The sequence below is a fragment of the Callithrix jacchus genome, chromosome 15, assembly GCF_049354715.1.
Source record: "Callithrix jacchus isolate 240 chromosome 15, calJac240_pri, whole genome shotgun sequence".
Classification (NCBI taxonomy): Eukaryota; Metazoa; Chordata; class Mammalia; order Primates; family Cebidae; genus Callithrix; species Callithrix jacchus.
This window is the reverse complement of record NC_133516.1, coordinates 81220603-81231469: the sequence shown is the minus strand read 5'-3', so window position 1 is coordinate 81231469 and position 10867 is coordinate 81220603. Positions and strand designations below refer to the sequence as shown.

The following is a 10867-nucleotide window of genomic DNA, read 5'->3' as shown; positions in this document are numbered from 1 at the left end:
ATTGGACTGGATTCGTTGGACATATTTCTAATACTGTACACATTTGAATACATTTTAGGGCCAAGTTAAAATAAGCAATTCCCAATTCATCACTTTCATTATTAAATAAAAATACAGAATTGTCAATACTTAGTATCAGAGCTAAGCAGTAAAACTGAACTTTTAAGATGATAATAAGCATAACTGCCATCTGCAGAAAGCTTACTATGTACCTTACTATGCAGTATTTAGCTAAGTACCTGCAGTATCTTCTTTAATCATCACAGTATGGCAACACTGTGGGCTCTGGAGCCAGTCTGCTTGAGTTTAAATTCTGGCTCTACCAATTATAAGTTGTCTGACTTTGACAAAGTTATCCAACCTCTTTGTGCTTTAGTTTAAGTAGGGTAAGAACACTTACTTAGCTCACAGATTTGCCAGACGGATTAAATTAGTTTTTGTATGAATAATGCCTAGGATATGGTAAATAATAAATGCTAGTGATTATTTTTCTTATTTTACTTTTTAAATAGTTTAGGTAATTTAAGATTAGATATTTCAAAAATGTTGATTTTGGGATATTGGGAGTCTGAGTTCTTTTTTTTTTTTTTTTTAATGGGCTTTCTGGCAAAAACCGAAAAGCCTGCTAGACAAATTCTAAAAGCTGTAACACTGGGAGTCTGAGTTCTTGAACTTTACAGCCAGTGTACTTACCCACTAGGCTTTGTTATGCCAGTATTAAAGAATTGTTTGTTTCAAGAGCACCTTCAGTGGCTCATGCCTGTAATCCCAGAACTTTGAGAGGCCGAAGTGGGTAGATCACAAGGCCAGGAATTAGAGATCAGCCTGGCCAATATGGTGAAACCCCGTTTCTACTAAAAATACAAAAATTAGCCAGGTGAGATGGCGTGTGCCTGTAGTCCCAGATACTCAGGAGGTTGAGGCAGAAGAATTGCTTGAACTTGGGAGGCAGAGGTTGCAGTGAGCCAAGATTATGCCACTGCACTCCAGCCTAGACTCCACCTCAAAAAAAAAAAAAAAAAAAGGAAAGGAGCTTGGACATAGGGGCTGGGTGGCTCATGCCTGTACACAAAGCCCTTTGCCATGCAGACAGAGCCAGCAGTGGGAAGTGAGGAGGATGACCCATGGAGCTTGAGCCAGCTCTCCTGGTGCTGCTAACACTACAGTAGGAATCTGAGCAGCCTGAGATCTTTGACTTTGACCGAGTCTTTCACCCCATTTTATAGGAGTATTTGTCATAACAGGAGGACAGAATATATTTCACTGTTAGCTTGATTTATAACTTGTACATATTTAGACATGTTAAGTGTGGACATCCATTTGTACTCTTGCCCAGGATCCCACACGTGACAGGAGGCCTGGCCAAGAACTAATTGTTATCTTTAATTTACCGTTTTAAAATTTATTTATTGGCTGGGCGTGGTGGCTCAAACCTGTAATCCCAGCACTTTGGGAGGCCAAGGCGGGTGGATCACGAGGTCAAGAGATTGAGACCATCCTGGTCAACATGGTGAAACCCCATCTCTACTAAAAATACAAAAAAACATTAGCTGGGCATGGTGGCGCGTGCCTGTAATCCCAGCTACTCAGGAGGCTGAGGCAGGAGAATTGCCTGAACCCAGGAGGCAGAGGTTGCGGTGAGCAGAGATCACGCCATTGCACTCCAGCCTGGGTAACAAGAGCGAAACTCTGTCTCAAAAAACAGATATAGATACCTATATGCAGTCTCATAAAGCTATTTTTTAATTTTTTTTAGATGGAGTTTTGCTCTTGTTGCCCAGGCTAGAGTGCAATGGCGTGATCTCAACTCACGGCAACCTCTGCTTCCCTGGTTCAAGCAATTCTCCTGTCTCAGCCTCTCAAGTAGCTGGGATTACAGGCGCCTGCCACCACACCAGGCTAAGTTTGTTTTCTTTTTTTTTTTAGATGGAGTCTCACTCTGTAGCCTAGGCTGGAATGCAGTGGTGCAATCTCCACTCACTGCAGCCTCCGCCTCCTGGGTCCTGGTTCAAGCAATTCTCCTACCTCAGCCTTTCAAGTAGCTGGGATTACAAGCATGAGCCACTATGCCCAGCTAATTTTTATATTTTTTAGTAGAGATAGGGTTTCACCATGTTGGCCCGGCTGGTTCTGAACTTCTGACCTCAGGTAATCCACCTGCCTCGGCCTCCCAAAGTGCTGGGGTTATAGGCTTGAACCACCATGCCTGGCCAGATTTTTCTTTTCTTTTCTTTTTTTTTTTTTTGAGAGAGTTTCGCTCTTGTTACCCAGGCTGGAGTGGATCTTGGCTCACCGCAACCTCCGCCTCCTGGGTTCAGGTCATTCTCCTGCCTCAGCCTCCTGAGTAGCTGGGATTACAGGCACGCGCCACCATGCCCAGCTAATTTTTTGTATGTTTAGTAGAGACGAGGTTTCACCATGTTGACCAGGATGGTCTGGATCTCTTGACCTCGTGATCTACCCGCCTCGGCCTCCCAAAGTGCTGGGATTACAGGCTTGAGCCACCGCACCTGGCCCAGATTTTTATTTTCTTACCATAAAGTTTGTTTACCCTGGTTGTTCTCATAGTGTGTCAAATATTTGCTTTGCTAAAAAACGATAAAAATCGAATTAAGAAAACATCACGATAGCCAGGCATACTCGTGTGTGCTTGTAATCCCAGCTACTCAGGAGGCTGAGACTGGAGGGTCATTTGAGGCCAGGAGATCCAGTCTAGCTTAGGTAACATAGCGATACCCTGTATAAAAAAACAATTAAGATTAAAATTAAAAATGGAAAAGAAGATATTTTGATATTGCAAAAAGCATTTAGAACCTAAGTGTTTGGAAAACTCTGCCCCTACCGCAAAATCTCTCTCTTTCCCTCCCCCACAAAGAGGCTCCCTTATCTCTCACTTTACATACCGGCCCTAGCCCTCCCGCCGCCCAGCTTCCCGCCCAGCAGTTCAAACTGACCAACAGTTGCCCACCACCTCGGCTTTTGGCTTCCCCACCCCTCAGCCCTTCAGCCCCCTATAAAACAACCCTGCCCCTCTGAGCGGCGCGGCCATTTTTCCTTTTCGTCCCGGCTGGTCCGCCCGGAGGCTCTTTCCTCTCAATAAAGCCTGAACTTAAGGAATTTCCTCTAGCCTGCGGTCCGGTTTTTTCCGAACGAGCTCAGTCTTCCCGCAGAGGGTAGGTCGGACACTAAGCTGAGGAAAACTGCCAGAGGGAGATGCTCCTGACATGCCCTATTCCAGTGGTCCCCAATCCTGGCTGCACGTTAGAATCACCTAGGAAGTGGTTAAAAAGGTACAAATGTGGGCTGGGCGTGGTGGTTCACGCCTGTAATTTTAGCACCTTGGAAGGCCAAGGCGGGTGGATTGTCTGAGTTTAGGAGTTCAAGACCAGCCTGGGCAACATGGTGAAACCCTCTCTCTACTAAAAATATAAAATAATTAGGCCTGGTGGTGTGTGCCTATAGTCTCAGCTACTCAGGAGGCCGAGGCATAAGAATCACTTGAACCCAGGAGGCAAGGTTTCAGTGAGCAGAAATCGTGCCAGTGCACTTCAGCCTGGGTGACAGAGCAGAGCAAGACTGTCTCAAAAAAAAAAGAAAAAGGTACAAATGTGGCCAGGCATTGTGGCTCAATCTGTAATCCCAACACTGTGGGAGGCCAAGGAAGGAGAATCACTTAAACCTGTGAGTTTGAGACCAGCCTAAGCAACATAGTGAGACTCTCATCTCTAAATAAAAAATTGTAATTACCTGAGTGTGGTGATGTGGTGGTGTGTGCCTCTAGTCTTAGCTTCTCCAGCTCCAGAGCCTGAGGCTGGACAATCACTTGAACCCAGAAGGTCAAGGCTGCAGTGAGCTGTGATTATGCTACTGCACTCCAGCTTAGGTGACAGTGAGACCCTGTCTAAAAAACAAAAATGTGCAAAGGAGCAGCCCCTCGCCTTCCAACTGTATTAGTTTTCTGTGTCTGTCACAACAAATAACCAAATTACAAAAAAGGCTGGATGTGGTAGCTAACGCCTATAATCCCAGCACTTTGGGAAGCCGAGGCAAGCAGATGATGAGGTCAGGAGTTCAGACCAGCCTGACCAACATGGTGAAACCCCGTCTCTACTAAAAATACAAAAATTAGTTGGATGTGGTGGTGCATGCCTATAATTCCAGCTACTCAGGAGGCTGAGGGAGGAGAATCACTAGAACCTGGGAGGCATGGAGGTTGCAATTAGCCCAGAGTGCACCATTGCACTCAAGCCTGGAAGATAGAGCGAGACTCCATCTCAAAAACAACCAAGCAAGCAACCAACCAACAAACAAACGCTTGTTACCTGAAATCACATTCACTTCTGTCGCAATTCTGGAGCCTAGAAGTCTAAAACCAAGGTGTCAGCAGGGTCAAGTTCTTCTCAAGGCTGTAAGGAAAAATCCTGCCTTGTCTCTTCCAGCTTCTGGTTGTTCTGATGTTCTTTGCCTTGCAACTGCATAGTTGCAATTTCTGCCGCCATCTTCTCGTCACCTCTTCCTCTTCTTCATGGGACTCTTCTCTGGATATCTCTTTTTTTTTTTTTTTTAAAGACAGGGTTTCACCATGTTGGCCAGGCTGGTCTTGAACTCCTGACCTCAGGTGATCCGCCTGCCTCAGCCTCCCAAAGTGCTGAGATTACAGGCATGAGCCACCACACCCGGCCCCTCTGGGTATCTCTTAAAAGGACACTTGTAGTTGGATTTAGGGCTACTGAGCTAATCCGTGATAATCTCATCTGAGATTTTTAATTATATCTGCAAATACCCTTTTCCCAAATAAGTTAAATTCACAGTTTATAGGACATGAAAATACCTTTATGGGAATGACCACTCAACTTACTACATATAACCAAGTAAATCATAGACTTTAAGGTAAAACTTGAGCATTTGCTTTTCTTTTTTTTCTATTTCTTTTTTTAATACAGGGTCTCCCTCTGTTTTCCAGGTTGGAGTGCAAACATAGCTCATTTCAGCCTCGACCTCTTGGGTTCAAGTGATGCTCCTGCCTTGGTCTCCCAAAATGCTGGGATTACAGGTATGAGCCACTACCATGCCCTGCCAGCATTTTTTTTTTTTTTTTTGAGACAGTCTCACTTTGTTGCCAGGCTGGAGTGCAGTGGTGTGAAATCGGCTAACTGTAATCTCTGCCTCCAGGGTTCAAGCGAGTCTCCTGCCTCAGTCTCTTGAGCAGCTGGGATTACAGATGCCCACAACCAAGCCTGGCTAATTTTTGTTTATTTAGTTTCACTATGTTGGTAAGGCTGATCTCGAACTCCTGACTTCGTGATCCACCCTCCTCGGCCTCCCAAAGTGCTGGGATTACAGGTGTGAGCCACCATGTTCGGATTTTTTTTTTTTTTTTTTTTTTTAGATGGAGTCTCGATTTTGTCCATCAGGCTGGAGTACAATGGCATGATCTTGGCTCACTGAAATCTCTGCCTCCCAGGCTCAAGTGATTCTCCTGCCTCAGCCTCCTGAATAGCTGGGATTACAGACACCCGCCACAAAGATCGGCTAATTTTTGTGTTTTTAGTAGAGAGGTGGTTTCACCATGTTGGCTAGGCTGGTCTCAAACTCCTGACCTTGGGTGATCCGCCTGCCTCGCCCTCCCAAGATGCTAGGATTATAGGAGTGACCCACCGCAGCTGGTCTCCCATATATCTGTTTTTGAAAGCTCTTTACTCTTGTTTTTTTAAATTATTGTTTATTTATTTTTTGGAGACAGGATCTCATTCTGTCGTCCAGGCAGCAGCACAATCCTGGCTCACTGCCACCTCCACTTCCTGGGTTCAAGTGATTCTCAGGCCTCAGCCTTCTGAGTAACTGGGATTATGAGTGCATGCCACCAAGCTAAGCTAATTTTTTTATTTTTTATTTTTAGGAGAGACCAGGTGTCTCCAAGTTAGCCAGGCTGGTCTCCACCTTTTGACCTCAAGAGTTACAGGCAAGAGCCACCACACCCTACCACACCTGGCCCATTCCCGTTATTGTTTAAATTGTATTTTTTTAATTATCAAACAATTAGAAAATTTACATTTGGAATTGATATGTAGCTTGGCTTGCAGTGTAACTTCCTCCTGTTCTTTGTCAGGGACTAGGTTTCTCAAGTGTTGCTCAGAAAGAATTGGCAACAATGGCTTAGAGTGCCTATGGGGTTGGTGCCAGATGGGCTGGGGGTCTGCATTGCCTGAATTAGATGTAGGAGTTGATGACTCCTCACCCCCAGGCAACTTTCGTATTCAAATGATCATAGCCGGGGGCTACTGACGATTACTGCAGAATCTATAATCTTTGTACACAGCCCAGGACCTGGAAAAGAGTCAGTGTTTAGTGTGTATTTACTGGCTGGCTAAGATTCCTGCAAACGCCTAACTCTGCTACAAGGTTCTCAGGTGGATGCTGATTATAACTTTAAAGTTTTTTTTTTTTTTTTTTTTTTTTAATTTGAGACGGAGTTTTGCTCTTGTTATCCAGGCTGGAGTGCAATGGCGCGATCTCACAACCTCCGCCTCCTGGGTTCAAGCAATTCTCCTGCCTCAGCCTCCCGAGTAGCTGGGACTACAGGCACGCACCACCATGCCCAGCTAATTTTTGTATTTTTAGTAGAGATGGTGTTTCACCTTGTTGACCAGGATTGCCTCGATCTCTTGACCTTGTGATCCACCCGCCTCGGCCTCCCAAAGTGCTGGGATTATAGGTGTGAGCCACCGCGCCCGGCCACTTTAAAGTTTTTGTACAGTTCATAAACTCTATTCACATGTGCTACAGATAATTTTAAGAACTCAAGGCTGGGTGTGGTGGCTCACACCTGGAATTCCAGCATTTTTGGTAGACCCAAACAGGAAGATTGTTTGAGTCCAGCCTGGGCAACATAGGGAGGAGACACCATCTCAACAACAACAACAAAAATTAGCCAGGTGTGGTGACAGTGTCTGTAGCTACTCAGTAAGCTAAGGTGGAAGGTCGAGGTTGCAGTGAGCTGTGGTTGTGCCACTGCACTCCAGTCTGGGCAACAAAGGGATACCCTATCTCAAAAATGAAATAAACTGTTGTATCTATGTCTTCCTATCAAATTCTGTTATTTGAGCTTAGGACTCTTTGCATCAAATTCCATATTTACACCATTCAGAAAGAATTCATGTGACGGAATGAAACCACGGTGAGTCCCCTGTGGTTCTAGGATACAGCACCTTTTAACAGAGGTGCTTGTCCTGTGCACCCTGTTCTCTTGTTAAATAACATTTTGTCACCAAGGCCCTAGGGTCTAAAAAGTGTGAGCAGCTCTGATAGAAGATGAGCAGAAAGGAGTCAGAGATCTCAACAGGATCAACCCAGGCTCTGACCTTTCCAGAGCCTTCCCCCGGCTCTGCCCTGCCTCCCTTCCTCCTTCGTGTGTGTTCTCCCGGGTGACCAGGGTGCTATGCACTCCTCTGTGGTTTATCCTGCAGAGGAAATTCAATCATTTCCATGTTTGTTCTGCGTCACTGCAGTCTATTCTCAAAAGAAACTGAGTTTTTGAGGCAGGAGAATTGCCTGAACCCAGGAGGTAGAGGCTATGGTGAGCTGAGATCACACCATTGCACTCCAGCCTGGGTAACAAGAGCGAAACTGCGTCTCAAAAAAAAAAAAAAAGAAAAAGAAAGAAAGAAACTGAGTTTTTGTCTCACTGAGTGACCTCCATGTGCTTATGTAGTGCCAAAGGCCTTTTTCTTCACAATCTTTCTTTTTTCCTTTTGAGATAGAGTCTTGCTCTGTTGCCCAGGCTGGAGTGCAATGGCGTGATTTCAGCTCACAGTTATCTCCCCCTACCAAGTTCAAATGATTCTCCTGCCTCAGCCTCCTGAGTAGCTGGGATTACAGGCGTGCACCACCATGCCGGCTAATTTTTGTATTTTTAGTAGAGACAGGGTTTTACCCTTGAACTCCTGACCTCATGATCCGCTCGCCTAGGCCCTCAAAGTGCTGGAATTACAGGCATGAGCCACCACACCCAGCCCCCAATCATTTTTTGATTATGCATTTAGTAGCATTTCCACAAGAAGAGTTTGAAAGACTTAACAAAAACTTAAGTAATAGTTCTTCTGATTATATAATCTTAGGCTAGATACGGTGGTTCATGTGTGTAATTCCAGCACTTTGGAAGGCCAAGGTGGTCTGATTTCTTGAGGCCAGGAGTTCAAGACCAGCCTGGCCAATATGATGAAGCCTCATCTCTACTAAAAATACAAAATTAGCCGGGCGTGGTGGCACACTCCTGTAACTCCTGTAATCTCAGCTACTTGGGAGGCTGAGGCAGGAGAATCACTTGAACCTGGGAGGCAGAGGTTGCAGTGAGCTGAGATAGCACCAATGCACTCCAGCCTGAGTGGCAATGAGTGAGTCATTGTTTCAATAAATAAATAAATAACAAAAGTAATCTTAGTTTTAGAAGATTTGGAAAATCCTGGGAAAGCAAACGGAAGAAAATAAAATTATCTGTTAGTTCATGTCTGGGAGGAATTGTCAGGATTTTGTAGTATACTCCTGTTGGATTTCTATTTAGTCATATGAAACAAAGGCACATTTACTAAGATGTGAATGTACTGGACATTTTGCTCTAATCTTTTTTTCACATAAATGTATTATCAGTATTTTAGCCTATCAGTCATTTTTTCTACTGTGTTATTTTTTGGTTTTTATTTATTCTTTTCTTTGAAACAGGCTCTCACTCTGTCACCCAGGCTGGAGTGCAGTGGCATAATCGTAACTCACTGGAACCTCAAAATCCTGGGATCAAGTGATCCTCCCACTTCAGCCTCCCAAGTAGCTGGGACCACAGGTGCATGCCACCATGCTCAACTAATTTTTTAAAAATTGTTTTGTAGAGCCAGGCGCGGCAACTAACGCCTGTAATCCCAGCACTTTGGGAGGCCGAGGCAGGTGGATCACGAGGTCAAGAGATTGAGACCATCCTGGTCAACATGGTGAAACCCCATCTCTACTAAAAATACAAAAAATTAGCTGGGCATGGTGGCACGTGCCTGTAATCCCAGCTACTCAGGAGGCTGAGGCAGGAGAATGGCCTGAACCCAGGAGGCGGAGGTTGCGGTGAGCTGAGATCACGCCATTGCACTCCAGCCCAGGTAACAAGAGCAAAACTCTGTCTCAAAAAAAAAAAAAAATTGTTTTGTAGAGACAGGGTCTCCCTATGTCACCCAGGGTGGTCTCAAACTCTTGGGCTTAAGTAATCCTTCCACCTTGGCCTCCCAAAATGCTGGGATTACAGGTGTGAGCCACTGCTCCTGGCCTTCTACCATGTTTTCAGAAGCTGTATATATTTATTTTATGTTAGGGAATCATAGATGTTTAGTTTTTGAAGAAGTGAGTTAATGTGGATAATAATAAAATATGATACATATATATCTAAACATTTTATTTTAAATTTACAACAGTATATTCACTTTGCCATTTTTTTGAGATAGAGTCTTGCTCTGTCACTCAGGCTGGAGTGCATGGAGTGCAGTGTCACAGTCTCGAGCGAATGTATCCTCAACCTCCTGGGCTGGAATGATCCTCCCACCTCAGCCTTCCAAGTAGATGGGACTACAGGTTCATTTTTTTGTACGTTCTGTAGAGACAGGGTTTTGCCACGATGCCCGGGCTGGTCTCAAATTCCTGTATTCAAGTGATCCGCCTACTTCAGCATACAAAAGTGCTGGAATGATAGGCGTGAGCCATTATACTCAGCCTCGCTTTGCAATTTTTTGGCCATGGGCATAAAGCCTTTCTTGGAGAGTGGGTGCACTTATTCCAGTTTCTTGTCTAAACCATACCCATAATATCCAGTTTTGATTTCTGTAGAATGGATGAATAGATCCAAAATGTAAAAGACTTTTTCTTCTTTTTTTTTTCTTGAGATGGGAGTTTTGCTCTTGTTACCCAGGCTGAAGTGCAATGGCCAGAGATCTCGGCTCACTATACAACCTCTGCCTCCTGGGTTCGAGTAATTCTCCTGGCCGGGCGCGGTGGCTCACGCCTGTAATCGCAGCACTTTGGGAGGCCGAGGCGGGTGGATCACGAGGTCAAGAGATAGAGACCATCCTGGTCAACATGGTGAAACCCCATCTCTACTAAAAATACAAAATATTAGCTGGGCACGGTGGCGCGTGCCTGTAATCACAGCTACTCAGGAGGCTGAGGCAGGAGAATTGCCTGAACCCAGGAGGCGGAGGTTGCGGTGAGTCGAAATCGCGCCATTGCACTCCAGCCTGGGTAACAAGAGCGAAACTCCATTTCAAATAAAAAAGAAGAAGAAAAGAAAAAGAGAAAACAAAACCAGCTTGGCACAGTGGCTCACGCCTGTAAACTCAGCACTTTAGGAGGCCAAGGCAGGTGGATCACAAGATCAGGATTTCAAGACCAGCCTGGCCAACATGGTGAAATCCCATCTTTACTAAAAATACAAAAATTAGCTGGGCGTGGTGGCAGGTGCCTGTAATCCCAGCTACTCGGGAGGCTGAGGCAGGAGAGTTGCTTCAACCCGGAAGGCGGAGGTTGCAGTGAGCCAAGGTACTGCACTCCACCCTAGGTGACAGTGCAGGATTCTGTCTCAGAAAACAACAACAAACATCCTTTGCTCTTCTGCTATAGTGTATTACTGAATACCTTTAAAAGTCTAGCAAGATAGTAGGAATAGCTACCCCTGAAGTGAGACTTCAGCCTCTGTTTCTTGTTCCTAATATGTTTATTTGACATGGTGGAGAACTGCAGATGGTTGGTTTTTGTTTGTTTTTTGAAACAGGGTTTCACTCTGTCGCCCAGGCGGATTATGACTCCATTGCAGCCTCGATCTCCCTGGCTCAAGTTTCCT

At 45.0% G+C, this 10867-nt stretch overlaps 1 non-coding gene across 1 annotated transcript; it reads right to left on the bottom strand.

The window, feature by feature from the left end:
- Window positions 1-594: 594 nt before the first annotated feature.
- Window positions 595-654, bottom strand: LOC118148168 (U7 small nuclear RNA). Its single transcript, XR_004734947.1, has one exon. It is a non-coding gene; the product is annotated as a U7 small nuclear RNA (small nuclear RNA).
- Window positions 655-10867: the final 10213 nt, after the last annotated feature.